The sequence below is a fragment of the Pseudorasbora parva genome, chromosome 19, assembly GCF_024679245.1.
Source record: "Pseudorasbora parva isolate DD20220531a chromosome 19, ASM2467924v1, whole genome shotgun sequence".
NCBI lineage: Eukaryota > Metazoa > Chordata > Actinopteri > Cypriniformes > Gobionidae > Pseudorasbora > Pseudorasbora parva.
In genome coordinates, this window is record NC_090190.1 from 15,028,203 (window position 1) to 15,043,522 (window position 15,320).

The 15,320-nt window shown below is 39.3% G+C and overlaps 1 long non-coding RNA gene across 4 annotated transcripts in view; it reads left to right on the forward strand.

Annotated features, from left to right (window-relative positions):
* The window catches only part of LOC137047824 (uncharacterized), a 201,311-nt gene that overhangs the window by 101,447 nt on the left and 84,544 nt on the right, over positions 1–15,320 (forward strand). Inside the window, exon 4 of one of the 4 annotated variants that reach the window (XR_010899257.1) lies at positions 14,826–14,916. The exons of the other annotated variants lie outside the window; for them this stretch is intronic. This is a non-coding gene — a long non-coding RNA (uncharacterized lncRNA). The remainder of the gene's footprint in view (positions 1–14,825; positions 14,917–15,320) is intronic. 4 annotated transcript variants of the gene reach the window in all.

The following is a 15,320-nucleotide window of genomic DNA, read 5'->3' on the forward strand; positions in this document are numbered from 1 at the left end:
GACTATGACAATCTGCTATACTTTGCTGGTTGTTTTGAGGGATCATGCAGCAGACTATGACAATCTGCTGTGCTATGCTGGGGTGCATTTTCCAAAAGCATTGTTAGCCAACTATGGTCGCAAGTTCCGTCATTTTCAACGTAGTTCAACCAATCTGTGGTTCCTGAAACAATAGTTCCAACAGACATTCGCAAACAGCATTGCGAACTTGTCATTGCAACGACAGCTCTCGACCTCTAGTTAGAATCATAGTTTCTTGTTTGCATGACATGTGGACTTAAATCCTTATCTTGAGCACAATAAGCAAGCCTACATTTAGTACAATCTATATCTTTTATTTCCAATGCATACAAATGTAATTTATGTCTTAAGTTTGTCAAGAGATTTAAAGCATCTTTTTTTGAGGAGTGCACATGTGCAGACATGCTCTAGAAGGCTATGTAAGATCGAGCCTATTTGAATCTGTAAATGAAGCAAAATAACTGAGAAAAATAAGAATTAGTCCTCGTGCCATGTCCGTAATTTATAGCAAAAAATCTAGCATGAATTTCGATCTCCAAATAATTAATTAAAAGCAGTTATTACTCCACCACCTATGTGACATCATGAATCAACGTGGTTGAACGACAGATTTGCGACAATACGGTTTCAAGAAACAGTCGTGACTAGCTAGTTGATTTCTTCTATGATACAACGTACTATTGTAGTTAAACGGTGAGTTATATCGTTGTACGGGAAATGCACCCCCGGTCGTTTTGAGGGGTAATGCAGCGGACTATGACAATCTGCTATACTTTGCTGGTAGCGTTATAGTATCTTTATAAAACCAGAATCACTTTAAATTGCATTTTAAAGTGCATTTCAAATTAAATTGCAGAAAGTGTGTTCTTGTCTAGATATATACCTAGTATGATGATGAATTACTCTTGCCATAATTAAAAGTAAATTCAAACAAACATCTTAAAATAAAATTCTGTTTAATGCCTGCTTTCCATAACGTGTTAATAGCAGAAAGTTAATTGTGCAAGTCAAATAGAGCTGAGTTTTGTGAATAAGGAGCATTCTATAATGAGCCTAATTTACATAGAAAGGAGGCGTGTTTATGCTGGAAAAAAAAATGACTGGGACTTAATTTAAATACTTATGTAGTAGCTCAGTTCCAGCACATTTAGCACCTGGTTTAGCTGGATAGTGGTGGCATATAAGATGTAAAAGGGGTGCAACTGTTTTGTGAATTTGCCCCTAAATATGTGTATTCTAGCTTTACGCACTGTCTGTCCTGTGTCATAAACAGTGCCAGTGAAGGTGTTTTGGTGAATCAACACAAGCCACTACGGCAACCCTGAGGCCAGGATGTTATGTTCTTAAGGATGGAGACTGTTAAATTTAATTGACACATCCAACTGGCTGCTGTTCTTCATTTGTTTTACAGTCAGACAATTAAGCTGCAGAACACACACACACACACACACACACACACACACACACACACACACAACACAAAAAAAATCTTTGTTAAATACCACAGTATGAATAATACATACGGACGACTCTTCCATTCTCTCTATCACAATGGCTTTATCACCGGCAAATGCGCTCTGTAAATCAACTGGGACGTTTGCGCACAAAGCCCTGTTGGATAAAACATTCCTTATTCTAACACTTTTACTGACCCATAAAGCTTCAGGGGCCATTCCAGCACAAATTACCGAGCAGAATGCGAACGCTAAGTATGAGACACAGATATCCATTGCGTTCTGGTCCCCTTGATTTAGGATTATTTGCATTCTGCCTGGCTTGACAAAGAGTCCATTCAAATTGTTTATGGAAGCATCATTGCCATTCCTTACGGGGAGAAAGACTGTAATAAAAACAAAAGAACACCATTGCTGTGTTAGCAATATGTGAAATATGTACATCTCTGAATTTTGTGGTATGACACAGAGCCAGAGAAAGTTGAAATGATGTTATTCGCAAAGCAATAGATTAGGGAGAATGTTAATATTATTACTTAAATACATTCTTCTCTCATGTGTATCATAAGTAGCATAATGGACAGTGTGCTAATTTCCTGGCTCAGCGTTTGCTGTGGAAATAGTTTGTGAAGGGGATTGTGTGTCTGAGAGTGTGGGGATGTGAATTCCTTGATAAGAAGCTATAGCTGTCAGTTGGAGCCACTCAAATGGCAGTGACTTCATGGGGGATTTTTGTAGAAGTGGTTTCTCTGTTTGGATTGTGTCTATTTTTAAACTCTGGGGCTTTTGGGTGGAGCGAGCTCAGGAACTGAGGGCAAGAGTTCAATGTCTCAGAGACTGGGTGCCTGAAGTCACACACTGGAGAACAGAGACAGATAGAGAGAGAATAAGTGAATATGTGAATAAATTTGTAAGCGATTAAGGGAGTGAGTGAGTTAGTGAGCGAGTGAGCAAACTAATGATTGAGTAAATGAAGTAGTGGGCTCAAGTGACTGAGCAAATGATCTAGTGAGTGAGCGAATGAGGGAGAAACTAAATGAGCCAATGAATGAGTGTACGGGCTAATGAATGAATGAATGAATGAATGAATGAGCGAGTGAATGAGTTCATAAATGAATGAGCTTATGGTTGACTAAACAAATGATTGATTAGATGAATAAGCAAGCAATTGATGGTCAGTGAATGAGTGGGTGAGCGAATTATTGATTGAGTGAATTATTGAGTAAATGAGTGAGTGAACAAGCAAGCTATGATAGAATGAATAAATAAGTGAGGAAATCAGATTGCTAATTAATGAATGAGTGTGTCAGTGATTGAGGCCCTGTCCCAAATGGAATCCTAAACCCTCACGGTCTTCCTATGAGTTTGCACTTTCACACGATAATGCCGCTTTGACTGCCGGGTAGAAGTCCTTTGCGTAGCTCGCAAACTTGCATGGCAAGCAGACGCAAAGGGGACACACACAAACACCCTACTTTATGCTTAAATGATGAATGGGACACCCTACGGTCTTGGAGACTTAACGGATGTACGCAGAGGGGAGCTTAAAGGGGTGATGAATTGAGAAATCAACTTTCTCTTGAGCTTTTGATATATAAAAGGTCATGGTAATATAAGAATATCCTGTAAGCTTCAGAGCTGAAAACTTTCTTGTTAGTCAAAGAAAAGCTTTTATAGTCACCAGGCCCAGAAAACGATCGTGTGCTTCATCCTGATGTAATCGTTCGGCGAAACACCGCCTCTACAGAATAATAAGCACGTCTAATTCAGTAGCCCCGCCCACCGACTCGTGGAACAGTTCAGATCACGCTAGCCAGCAGCAATAAACATGCTGAAGAAGATAGCAAAATGTTGCACTATTCCTGATTTTGGAAGAACACTGCATAAGCTTCCTTCGGATCCTAATATTAGGAATGCGTGGTTGAACTTTATTTTTAATGAAGTTCCAGCTGACGTGGGGAATTACGCGTGTTTGCTAAATTTCACTGCGGAATCGTTTGTAAACAAGTATCAGGTCGATGCTGGATTTGCAGAGTTTAAAACACAATGGTGTCCCTTTATTGGATACGACTGGAATAGTGCAACACACTTATGTGAGTAAAATGTGTTTGTTATAGATCGTTTTGATTATGTGTACTTGTCTAACAGAACATGCCTTTAGCATGCTGACAAAGGCTGGAGAATCTCTTATTTATTGGTTAATTGCGATTCGAGGTCAGACTCGGACATGTAATATTATGGGCCAGGGCTCAAAAAGCCCAACGTCCCGGTGCTATGTGTTTTCTAGACAGGCAACCAAAACATAAGCTGGTCGGCAGGCCGGTGAATCTCAAATAGTGAAATATCCCTTTCTTGATCTGCGCTGTTCACTCTCTCTTGGCTTGACATTTTAAGGGGCGCGCGCGTGTGCGCATGGTTTGCGCGTATATCCACCAATCGGACGGGCCATGTAATACAAAAGTAATATTCCAAGCAGTCGCGGGTGGATGAGTAATAAATCATTGTTTTTTTTTTGTTTTTTTTTTTTAAAAGACGTTTACGAGCCTCTGTGATTGAGAGAATCATTCCGGTTGGTGCTTTCAAAACAATCCCTCCCTCATGTGAACTGAACTGACAGGGGAGCTGAAGCTCATTAAATATGCAAATCTTATCCAATCCTAGCCGTGGGCGTTTGCTTCCAAGTCTCCAGTGTGTCACGCCCATCAAAACCCAGCGTTCAGGAGAGATACTCAAAACCAGTGCAGAAAATATCATTATAATATCATACGTCATTAGTTAGACAAGAGTAAAAAAAAAAAAAAGCCAGTTCATGACACCTTTAAGAATGATTGATTAAATGACTTGGTGAATGAGTTACCTGTGATTTAGTGACTGAATGAGCGAATGCCTGACAACTAAAGTGAGGTAGTGAAGCAACAAGCTAATTAACTTGGTTAGAAATGTTAGAGAGTGAATGAGTGATCAAATGCACTAGTGAGCATATGTTTGGGTGAGTGAATGAATAAGTAAATAAGCAAGATGATGAGTGAGTGAGCGCTAATTAAGGAAGTGAGACAGAAATAGATACTGTATAGCAGAGAATATGGAAGGAAGCCTTTAGTTACCATGTGGCCAGAATTATCATTTTGGCTCCACATTTTATTGGAAAAACACAATAGCAAATGATGTCATAATTCTGAAACGCTAAGCGCTCATGTCACGCTGAGCTTGAGGGAATCCATTTTTTTTAACTGTATTTAACATGACATCATAACCTAGCAAAGCCACAATATGAAACAGCCTGCCAACACAACAGGGCCACATCTAAACACACCTCTCCTAAATATAAATCCCAGATCTGCTTAAATAGTCAGCAAAAGTGCAGCGTAGCAGTTTTATTTCTGAAGCATTGGCTCACATTGTTGTTGACTTTGTCTATTTTCACAGTGGCCTGAATTTCCAGTAGGGCTGTATTTATAGGTGTTTTACCCAGAATATGCCATGTGTAAACCATAAATAATTAGAGCTACTTTCCTTACCACCATCTCCAACAAAGCAGGCTTTATTGAAACCATCACCACCATGGTCAGCTTCACTGCAGCCCAGTCCCACAAACCTCAGATTCTGCCCTGGCGGACAGGTTACGAGAGGGCCCGGACACGGGTGGGGGTTCTTATTGGGAATCAACTGGAAAAATACTAGCACTAAATACTGAACTGAGTAGGAGGTGGTTACATCTCATGAAGTCCTGTATGATTAAAACCATATGTTGGGTCAGAATTGTCTTTTTCTCAGTAATGCGTCTGGATTTTCCCTGTTAATATATGGACTATGCAGAGTGGGTTGTTTTGACAACATGTTATTGCTAGAGACTTTTAGATAAGGGCTGAGGAAGAGCAATTGAGTTTAAGCTGAGGTTGCGTATGTGTATGTGTGGTATCTCACAGGCAGGAGAGAGAGGGATGTTGTAAGGTCAGTGCAGTACACACAGCTCCATTAGTGAGTGTTATGACAGGAGCTGCTGGGGTCAGACCAGGACAGTGTCAGCTGTATATCTCCGATTGTTCTGTTTGATTGCTCATCTCCCATATTTACACTTCTCGCAATGGGAATGTTCTTTAAACGTAAACCATTTTTATTGTCTATTATTTGATTTCCTCTTGCTCCAGGTCAAGCATACACCATTGTTATCCTTCTGTACTTGTACAGGTCAGGAGATTGTATAATTGTGTGTGATTGTTTGCTTTTATACATTGTAAAATTAGTATGACTGACTGCTTGGAAATACTATTTTTCTATTTTAATAAAAGAATACCTTACCCTCCATGTTTACTTCAACTCTGCAGATTAAAATAAATAGTTTCAAAATAATGTTTGAAAACAGTTTGATATTTTGTTCAATAACTAAGTACTTTTGGAAATGTATTCAATCTTGTATTAGTACAAAATGCTGTAATACGTTTATTTTTTATAAATAATTAATTGGATATAATTTGTGTTGCATTACACACACACACAGGGACATTATATAGGCATAATAATTTTTTTACTGTACAAACCGTATTTTCTATCCCCTTACACTGACCCTACCCATCATAGGAAACATTCTGCATTTTTACTTTCTAAAAAAAAATCATCCTTTATGATTTATAAGCATTTTTAAAAGTGGGGACATGGCCAATGTCCTCATATTTCACCCTTTCCTTGTAATACCTATGTCATACCCATGTCATTATACACCCCCCCCCCCCCCCCCCCCACACACACACACACACACATTTGGTTCACTATCTTTGTGGGGATTCTCCATAGATGTAATGGTTTTTATACAGTACAAACTGTACATTCTATCCCCCTACACCCCCTACAATTTTTTTTTTGAATGACAATAGTAATAATTGGGTAAAAATGTGCTACATTTTGAAAAATAATGTCACAATTCCCTAAAATATGCTTATCTCTGAGCAAAACATATTTATTATTTCGATCCTGAGTGCAAATTATCAGGACATGTTCTTGAAAGTTTTTATTTTTATTTTTTTATTTTATTTCACTGTGTGTGTCATTACGATGTGATACACTACACATCTTCTTGCATGCTGTATGATTTTTAATAAAGACCTAATCTATACTTTCGGTAAGTCAACAAGGTTGCTTGTTAGCGTCACTTCGAGTAGGAGAAGTTTAACTGCAGCTTTTGTGGCTGGAGTCTACCCAGCAGAAAGAGCAACAAATGTGGTCTGCCGATTAAACTGTCATTATGTGTGCCCGGCATGAACTGGTAAAAGGTGCCAGAAGGAAGCTGTGCCACCTGGCGTAACGTGCCAGAAATGACCCGTCATGGAGAAATGCCCGGCGGCTCGCTATCATGCTCGTGTCCCACTGTTTAAATAAAAAGACAACCGTGTACACGCATGTGTGCTTGTCAGTCTAAATAGCCTCTTTCTCTCCAGCTTCCAGTCTTGTATGTGAGGGACTGTGTGTGTCTGCATGTGTAAGCATGCGGTGTTAAAACTGTGTTTGGCTCCAGCGCAGCCGTGACTTTTGGCAGGGACGTGCCTTACACCACCAGCGCATGTGGCTCTGTGTGTGTGTGTATGTGTGTGTAAGATCACTCACGGCCAGAGCTACTGCTCCCTCCTGGCCGGCTCAGTCAGTGCACTCTGGCCGATCGCAAAGCTGAGTTCAACTGAGAGCTTGACATCTCGTCCGGCTGTAGGCACAGACCCGGGCGACTTCTTTTCCTTATGGCTGTCAGAGAGCTCTAACTCTGTAGCGTGGGCGGAAACCTCCCCGCAGAGCTCCCGCCCGGTCATAACCCCGTCCTAACCCTGTCATAACCCTCTCTGACAGCCTCGCAGATGGTGGGGAAAATGGGGGTTAAAACCCATAGGCCACATCACCGTATCCTCTCGTTCCTGTCCGCCCACCTCCCCCGGATCCCCCTGAAAGCCTGAATGACCTTGCGCTGCCATTCGTATCACGCGCAGGGAGAATGATGGATCGGGGGATGTAAAAACCAGACTTGGGTCACAAATGCACTTTAAAGATTTGAAAAATAACTATTTGCTGGAAAATGATTTGGAGGATGCATCAGCTCTTATCAGTTCTTAAATGGAGCACACAGTTATATGGATGCCTTAAATATGGATGAGGGTCGGGTCAGAGGGATGGAACTAGCTCCTGGGAGAGACTTGAGCTATCTGGCAGGCTTAAACTCTAAGCTTGATCCATAGCACACAAGTGAGGGAGTGTAAGGAAATTCTGAATATCGTATGATTTACAGTATATGCAATAAGATAATCCTTCAATTATCTCCATGTGGTACAGTATTGTACATGTCTTAGGCTTTTACTTTAGACATATTTTACAAATATAAATGTTTACATACTTTACAAAAAGATTTGACAAATTATCAAATGTTAACGCTTTTGACTTTTTGTATTTTGACTGATTAATTACACTAATACAAGTGTAGGGAAGCATAGAGTGAGTTTGGATGTGCCTCAGAGCCTGATTTCACCAAGTGTGACGTGTTCCTGGATCAGTTGACTGATGGATTGATCCCAGAACAACATTCCAATCAACTAGGGCTGCACGTTTTCAAGTTTTTCATTAACCGTTAACCGAGGCCCTTAGTGGTTAATACTCGGTTAACCATAGTGTGCATATTATTTTTAGTTTATTATTTTGACGACCGCAATCTCCGTAGTGAACGCGCCTATAGAGAGAAATTTCATTTCGTTTTAAATTCTTAAAAGACATTTCAAGCTTTCTTAAGGTATATTTCATGTCTGTGAGGCATACGCTGAGTTTCGTTAAATTAGGATGAGATGCGCTCCAGTTCACGAGCAATGCAAGTGGCCGCCAGCATGATTAGGGCATGTAGTAAAATATGCAGCCGAGAACGATTCACACAGCGTTTGACTCGCGCGGCTGAGCCTCTCCCGGCAGAGAGTTCAAGCATCTGTGGACTCGTTCCTTCAGCTTTGGCCATCTTGCTTTCAGTCCGCGATTAGCTTTTTTGTTTTCTTCATTACAGTTAAAGTAACCTCTGCTTTTCTCTAGTCATTCACAAGTTTCTCGCTTCAAACTTTGTTTCTTCTGCTACGTTATGCTCAGCGCGCGCGGCTCCCGCTCTGCTTCTGCCCTAATGCGACTTATAGTCCAGTGCGATTTATGTTATTTTCCTCTTCATGACGCATTTTTTGACTTATGCGACTCATGCTCCGGAGCGACTTATAGCCTGAAAAATGCGGTAAGCACTGCATTGCAATACTTGCATTTTGCCCCGTCACTCTCAATTTTAAAGTGCTCCCATGCTTTCTTTGCCCGCTTTATTGCCTGCTTAGAAAACTGGTCATGACTTCTTCTTGTGGATATTACAAATGTCTGGGAGCGCTCTAGCGGTCTCTAGGGGTGCAAAAATATATTACAACTAAATTCAAAGCACGTCATTGACGCCACTTAACCGAGCAAAATGTTTCACTCGGTTACGCAATTTTTAACGGTTAATCGGTTAATCGGTTAACCATGGACACCCCTACAATCAACCAATCAGATTTGAGGGACAACTTTACAGTTTGTCAAGTTTAGGCCTACAAACAGGGTTAGGTTAGCCTGACAAGCCAGACCCACATCAAGATGTTTGGTCTGGAAACTCACCATTGACAGGGCTCAATCCGAGGAGTGGGATAAACGGTTGTCTTACTCCCTCTGCACGGCATACACACATTTGGATATCGTTACAACCAACCAGACCAACGAAGGTGAAGCAGTGCTTGTTGACGGATTAAACTTTCGCTGTATCCAGTCAGCAAAACTCTGAACACATCTTCCCTTCTTAAGAATGACTTCAGTGCCGTTCTTTGTTCTTTTCTCAGAGAAAAGCTTAACTCCAATTTAAGATTTGCTGCCGCTAGGGTGCGTCTAGATTTCTAGGCTAGGGTTAGGTGCTTCTACATCAGTGTTATTCACATATCATTTCCTTCTGATTTTAGGTATATCTGAAGGGGTAGGGGTAGGTTTAGGGGTAGGGATATGGTTAGCATAATTTTCGGACAGAAATGTTGAACCAAGAACGCATCTAAAATCAGGGCGTGCAGATGCGTAAATCCCGATGTATAATTATGCCGAATTACATTTGCCGTTTGGTGGTAAAGTCTTGTCACCCTTTCACTTTCTAAATATAAAAGAATAGCAGAGTCCACACCAGAACTACAGTGTAACAAAAATGGCACAGAGAAATTATATCGATAGAATCACTTTCGTAATGATTTTTTCCCCCAGCTGATGGACGTGATAAAAGTTGGAACAGCCAATCAGAATCCATCCTGCTTTAAAGAGTTCGCATATTTAAAGTGTCAGGCAACAAAACTGTAGCAGCACTTAAAATAAACAGAAAGATATCGTCCACTGGTGTGCAGGCTAATATAGTTATTTATTTTTTTATTCATAGTTATCATTCTTGGTGTGAACGGGCCTTTAAGCTTTTGTGCCACTTAAAAAAGAAATGGTTATATACACAACCTTTTCACTCAAATGTGTCACATATATGTGAGCGTTACACAATTTATAGATAATGGTTATTCCTTTAAACTTAAATAATTACTTGGATAAATAAATGTTAATATTCAATTTGAGTAAAAAAACTGAATCTGAATTCTAAATCTGCATGGCTTTGTTAAAAGTTGTTAATATGTATTCATATTTAGCTCTTTAAATAATGGAGTATGTTCATTAGCATATTCATTTGGGATTTGGGCATCGAAATTGGGATCAAGTATCATGAAATGTCACCGGTGTTGGTAATATTACAATTTTGGTATTGTTACATCCTAATGGGAGCATTTCTCATGTCTGTAAATGTGTTCCAAAAACCGCCACAGTTGATTTTACTAAATTAGCTCAGAATTGGCTTTCACATCTCATTAGCAGAAGACAATTTCTGGTCCATTGCTAGTGTGTAATGCATGATAAAACCTCAGCTCAAAAATACTGATTGATTAAATCACCAGAAACAAATCAACAGTTTTGCTCCGTATGAACTGAATGACTCTGGCTGTGCTAAAAATCCCATAAAATAGAAAAATGGAAAGCTCATAGTGTTTATATGGACTGGAAGGTTTAAGGAGGGGCCACATTGGCTAATATGTGATGCAAGCTAGTTGAAATCGAGTGGTACCCAACTGGCTTGTTCTGTATGGCCACCTCCACTTGTATTACCTGTCTGAAATCTGACAGTTTATGCAATGGTAAAAGCTTCTTTTTTAAAAGAACATCCAGCAGTGGATTCATAGGCCATTTAAGGCCATTAACATGATTTATGGTTAAGGTGGTGAAATGTTAAGAATCACTCTCACAGGATGTAGCGAAAGAGTGACCTGTTAGTTGGGATAGAGGTAAAGTGTGTGCATTAACAAATTAAGAGAAGGCTCCCGTAACCAGCACCACAAAACTAAGAGCTTGTAGCTGGGGAGTACATTTGACACCTGACAAATTTGTCTAGATATGTCAAGTGTGTTTACACCCAACACTACGATAAGACCACAGGAAATAGGCGAGCTAAGGGTACTGCAGATGTGCATAATGCACTTCACATCTGTGAACAGTTCATTCATGGCTTTTTTTTTTTTTGCCACATTTATTTGTGACAGAACATAAAGGGGAGAAAACAGGAAAACATATTCAGAAACTATGCAAGAGAGACTACAACTTGTAATACTCTTAGCAATGCACGAACCACTAGTAAAGTCAAGTCAAATCTATTTGTATAGCTCTTTGTTTCAAAGCAGCTTTACAAAATCATGATGTTAATGTTTATAATATCTTAATACCTTCATGCCTTAGTCACATTTAGCAGTTTAGAGCCAGGCTGTAATATACACTATATTACGAAAAGTTTTTGGCAAGGCTTTAAAACGCGGGTAAACAAACACCCCTTATCTTTAGTGCATTATGATTCACTCTAAAAATGGCTGGGTTAAAAAAAAAAACAATTGGCAACCCAGCGCTGGGTAAATATTGGACAGAACACATGCTGGGTTAAATTAACCCAGTGGCATTTTAACCCAGCAGGCTGGGCTATTGAGAAAACCCAAAATGTAGTCCATTTTTTTACCATTAATGGATTTGCCATTCTGGATTATTCTTGCTGGGTTGTTCTTAAAAAATCTCCTGTGCATTAGCCTACTGTAAAACTAGACAATCATGAAAGAACAAATGAAGAATACATGTTTAGACTGTTAAAACAATAATTGTTATTGCTTGACAAATGGTACAATACACAAATGTGTTAAAATTGTCAACAATGACAACTACAAACCTAATATATTCTGTCAATTTATTCACGTTTAAATCAAACGTTTATTTTGATGGGTTGTCGTGACTTTTGAGTCTCTGTGTTCATGATATGGCACATGCGGATGCGCCCCCGTAATTCACACAGAGATGCAAAACATGGAAGAGTAACGTTAATATTTAAATAGTATTTAATATACACAGACACTCGTATATATTCGGCTACAGTCTGGAGCCCTGCATGACGCGACTGAACGCAGCTGCGGGACCGAATATAACGTTAGTCTACATGTGAGTCGATGCTATACAGATACTATCGTCACATTTTTAACATTTCGGTACTTGGTACCGAAGTACCGGTACTTGTGACATCCCTACATAGTACAACCATGTTTAATTTTCATAAGGGGATCATGGTTCTGTGTAATCACAAACTGTATTAATCTATCGTCTCACATGCCTACCTTAACTAACACGAGTCAGTACATTGCATCGGATTCTGAGGTAAACTTTTGTCATCTTAACGTCATGTAAGCTTAAGAATTGTTGCCGCGAAGAAGAAAAAAAATCTATAATTATGCTAATTAAAATGATTATTAATGAAAATATATGAACTTATCATAAATCATCTGCAACCAGTAGCTTTGCCTTTTGCATTGTCCTTTCAAAATGACAGTTTGGGAGCGAATTTAAACGAATCAGGGCGGGAAGCACGTGAAACAACCAAGCGCTCGGTAGAATCAACCAAGCATTGTGACCCAGCAGGTTTAACCCAACGACTGGAAATTTGAAACTACCCGATGGTGTTTAAAATGTGATCAAATGCACCAACAAAAATTACCCAACAGTCTTAACCCAGCATTTTGGGTTAAAAAATAACCCAGCATTATTTAGAATGTTGGATATTTGCTCATATCAGCGCGTAGACTCACGGGCACACTCAAAAAGAGCCGAAATAAACTGAGAGGAATATTTCAAATGGAGGGAAATGGAAATTATTAATTAAATGCAAAACCGAAAAAAAAAAACGCAATTCACCAGCGCGTATTGAACCATGAATGCCGTACCAAACGGTTTAATATTATATTGAGTATTGTGACATCCCTAGTACGTACAAAAGATAGATTTACCTTTATAAATCACAGCCAGCAGCAGATTGTGCGTACGTGCATCTCTACCCTGTCTCCTCCCTGAAATCATCATATATGGAGCTTACAACGCCTAGTTTTACTATGCATGACCTCATCTGCATATCATTTGCATGTATATTCCCATCCACGTGACACCATGTTTAATACTGACAAAGGTAAAAGACATTGAAAAATATTAGATACAGACTATACAAATTACGGTGCCTTACAAATTACATTGCATCATTTAATGTTCTTTTTATGTTGTAGAATAATATATCAAAATATCCATAAAAACAAAATGTATTAAAATACTTCTCTTTTAAAAATTTTTTAATTACATTATTTTAATTACAAATTATTTATTATTAATAATTATTTTTATTTTTATTACATATATTTCATTGATTTAAACACTTCAAATAAAAAAATAAATAGAAAATGTATGCAGTTTTGCTGATAATGTCCCTGAATGAACTCGTTCTTAATTCTTATTCTGCCATTGGCATAATCCTCCAGCAGTGCCAGCAGTTCCATCATGAAGCATTCCATACTCGGGTCACCGGAGGATTTATATGTTTCTAACAAATAGGCTGATCGTTAACACCTTGACAAAATCACAGAATTCATTTGTAGGTGAAAATTTAAGAAGAAATGTTATAGTGATCACATGCTTCTTCATGACGGTTTTGTAATGAACACCGTTGTAACACTCCGCCTAAACAGCTCAGACAAGGTTACACTAATATTAGAGAATAGTTAGAACCGATGAGCGATTGTGCTTAATGACTGTATTTGCAGACTTTGACATTTTATGATATATGTACATTTAGGTAAATATTTTGTTTTTACACTGTGCTGTGCAGTTCTCTAATAAAAGGGTATTTCATTAGCCTGGATGCCAGCCGAACCTAACCCCGGCCACAACATTTTTAGGTCAGGCAGTTTGGTCTGGCATCGCTCCATAGAGGAGAAATTATCCCCGAACAGAAACTGTTCGGACCAATGAAATCATCAGGGCGGGCTTTAGACGATGACGGACAGATGATCAACAGTAACGTAATCATGCACGTCATCAAAGGGGCTTGGATTATATTTACTCGAATCCTAAACGGAGAGCGTGTTTGTATATGCATTCACCTTCACAATTTCTCTCAGAAATGATCATGTTGGATAAGAACTCTGTGTATCAATAAATTCTTTAATTTTTTTACAACACCGGCTAAGATCGTTTATTCCAGCGCGTGTGCAGACAGGGTTGCCAAGTTTTTACAACAAATTCCACCAACTACTAGCCCTAAACTATAGCTTCTCGGGGGGTTCTCCGGGGGAAAAATGGTGTTTGGGGGGTAAAATGTGTGTTATTTTGGCAATATTGCCTGCTAAAATTCGCACTCATGGGTCTATATATCACATATTAGTCTCTTCAACCCTTGGACATATAAAACAACCGCGGAAAAAAAACGCGGACTTGGCAACACAGTGCAGTTGAGCTCTGTCTGTTGAGATTTGACAATGCGTCGCTTCGTTGCTCTGATTGATTGTTGGTCTATCCAATTGATGTCTTTCCTGGTTCGGTTGAAACACGTCCCATAATCACAGCCCAATGGAGCAGTTTCAGACTCATATTCTGATTAGAATTGAGTATGACCAAGTCAGGCTAGTATTTCATGCTATTCTGTATCATGTAGTTGCGCCATCTCCTCCTGGACTCCCGTTGTGGACAATGAGACTGCAAGGCAGCGCTGATTATTATTATTATATATATTTTTAAATACATTTTGAACTCCGTTTGGATTTTACTAGATGTATAAAGCCTAAAACAATCGACACAAACACTGTTGAATTTAATCTTCATGATAATGTGGTTATAACGTATGAAATGGAGTGAAAATTAAATGTCATTTTTTTTTCTTTTTTTTCTCACATTTATTTTCTACAGTTCTAACTTCAGTTCACAACTTCACCATCTGTGTCGCCAATTCCCTTTGTCTCCAGAATGTGTGTACACACAGCTCAAAATTTGCTTAAAGGTGAGCACATTCTCCCGTCAAGTTTGTTTTTTATAGATCACAACCTTTGCGTGGGAACTGGCGTATGTACGTTTCCAGACCCGTTTTGCACGCTTTATAATGAGACCCCAGGACTCTATGCAGGCGAGTCTAGTTCTAGTTATGTCTTTATGGATCTTGCTTTATGCACTGGTGCATAGTTAGTGTGGAACAGGAAGGGGCCATCCCCAAACTGTTCCCATAAAGTTGGGAGCATGAAATTGTCAGAAATGTCTTGGTTTGATGACGCATTAAGAGTTCCTTTCACTGGAAAATGGCCCCCATGACCAACCCCTGAAAAACAACCCCACACCATAATCCCCCCTCCATCAAACTTTAAATGTGGCTCAATGTAGTCAGGCAAGTACCGTTATCCTGGCAACCAC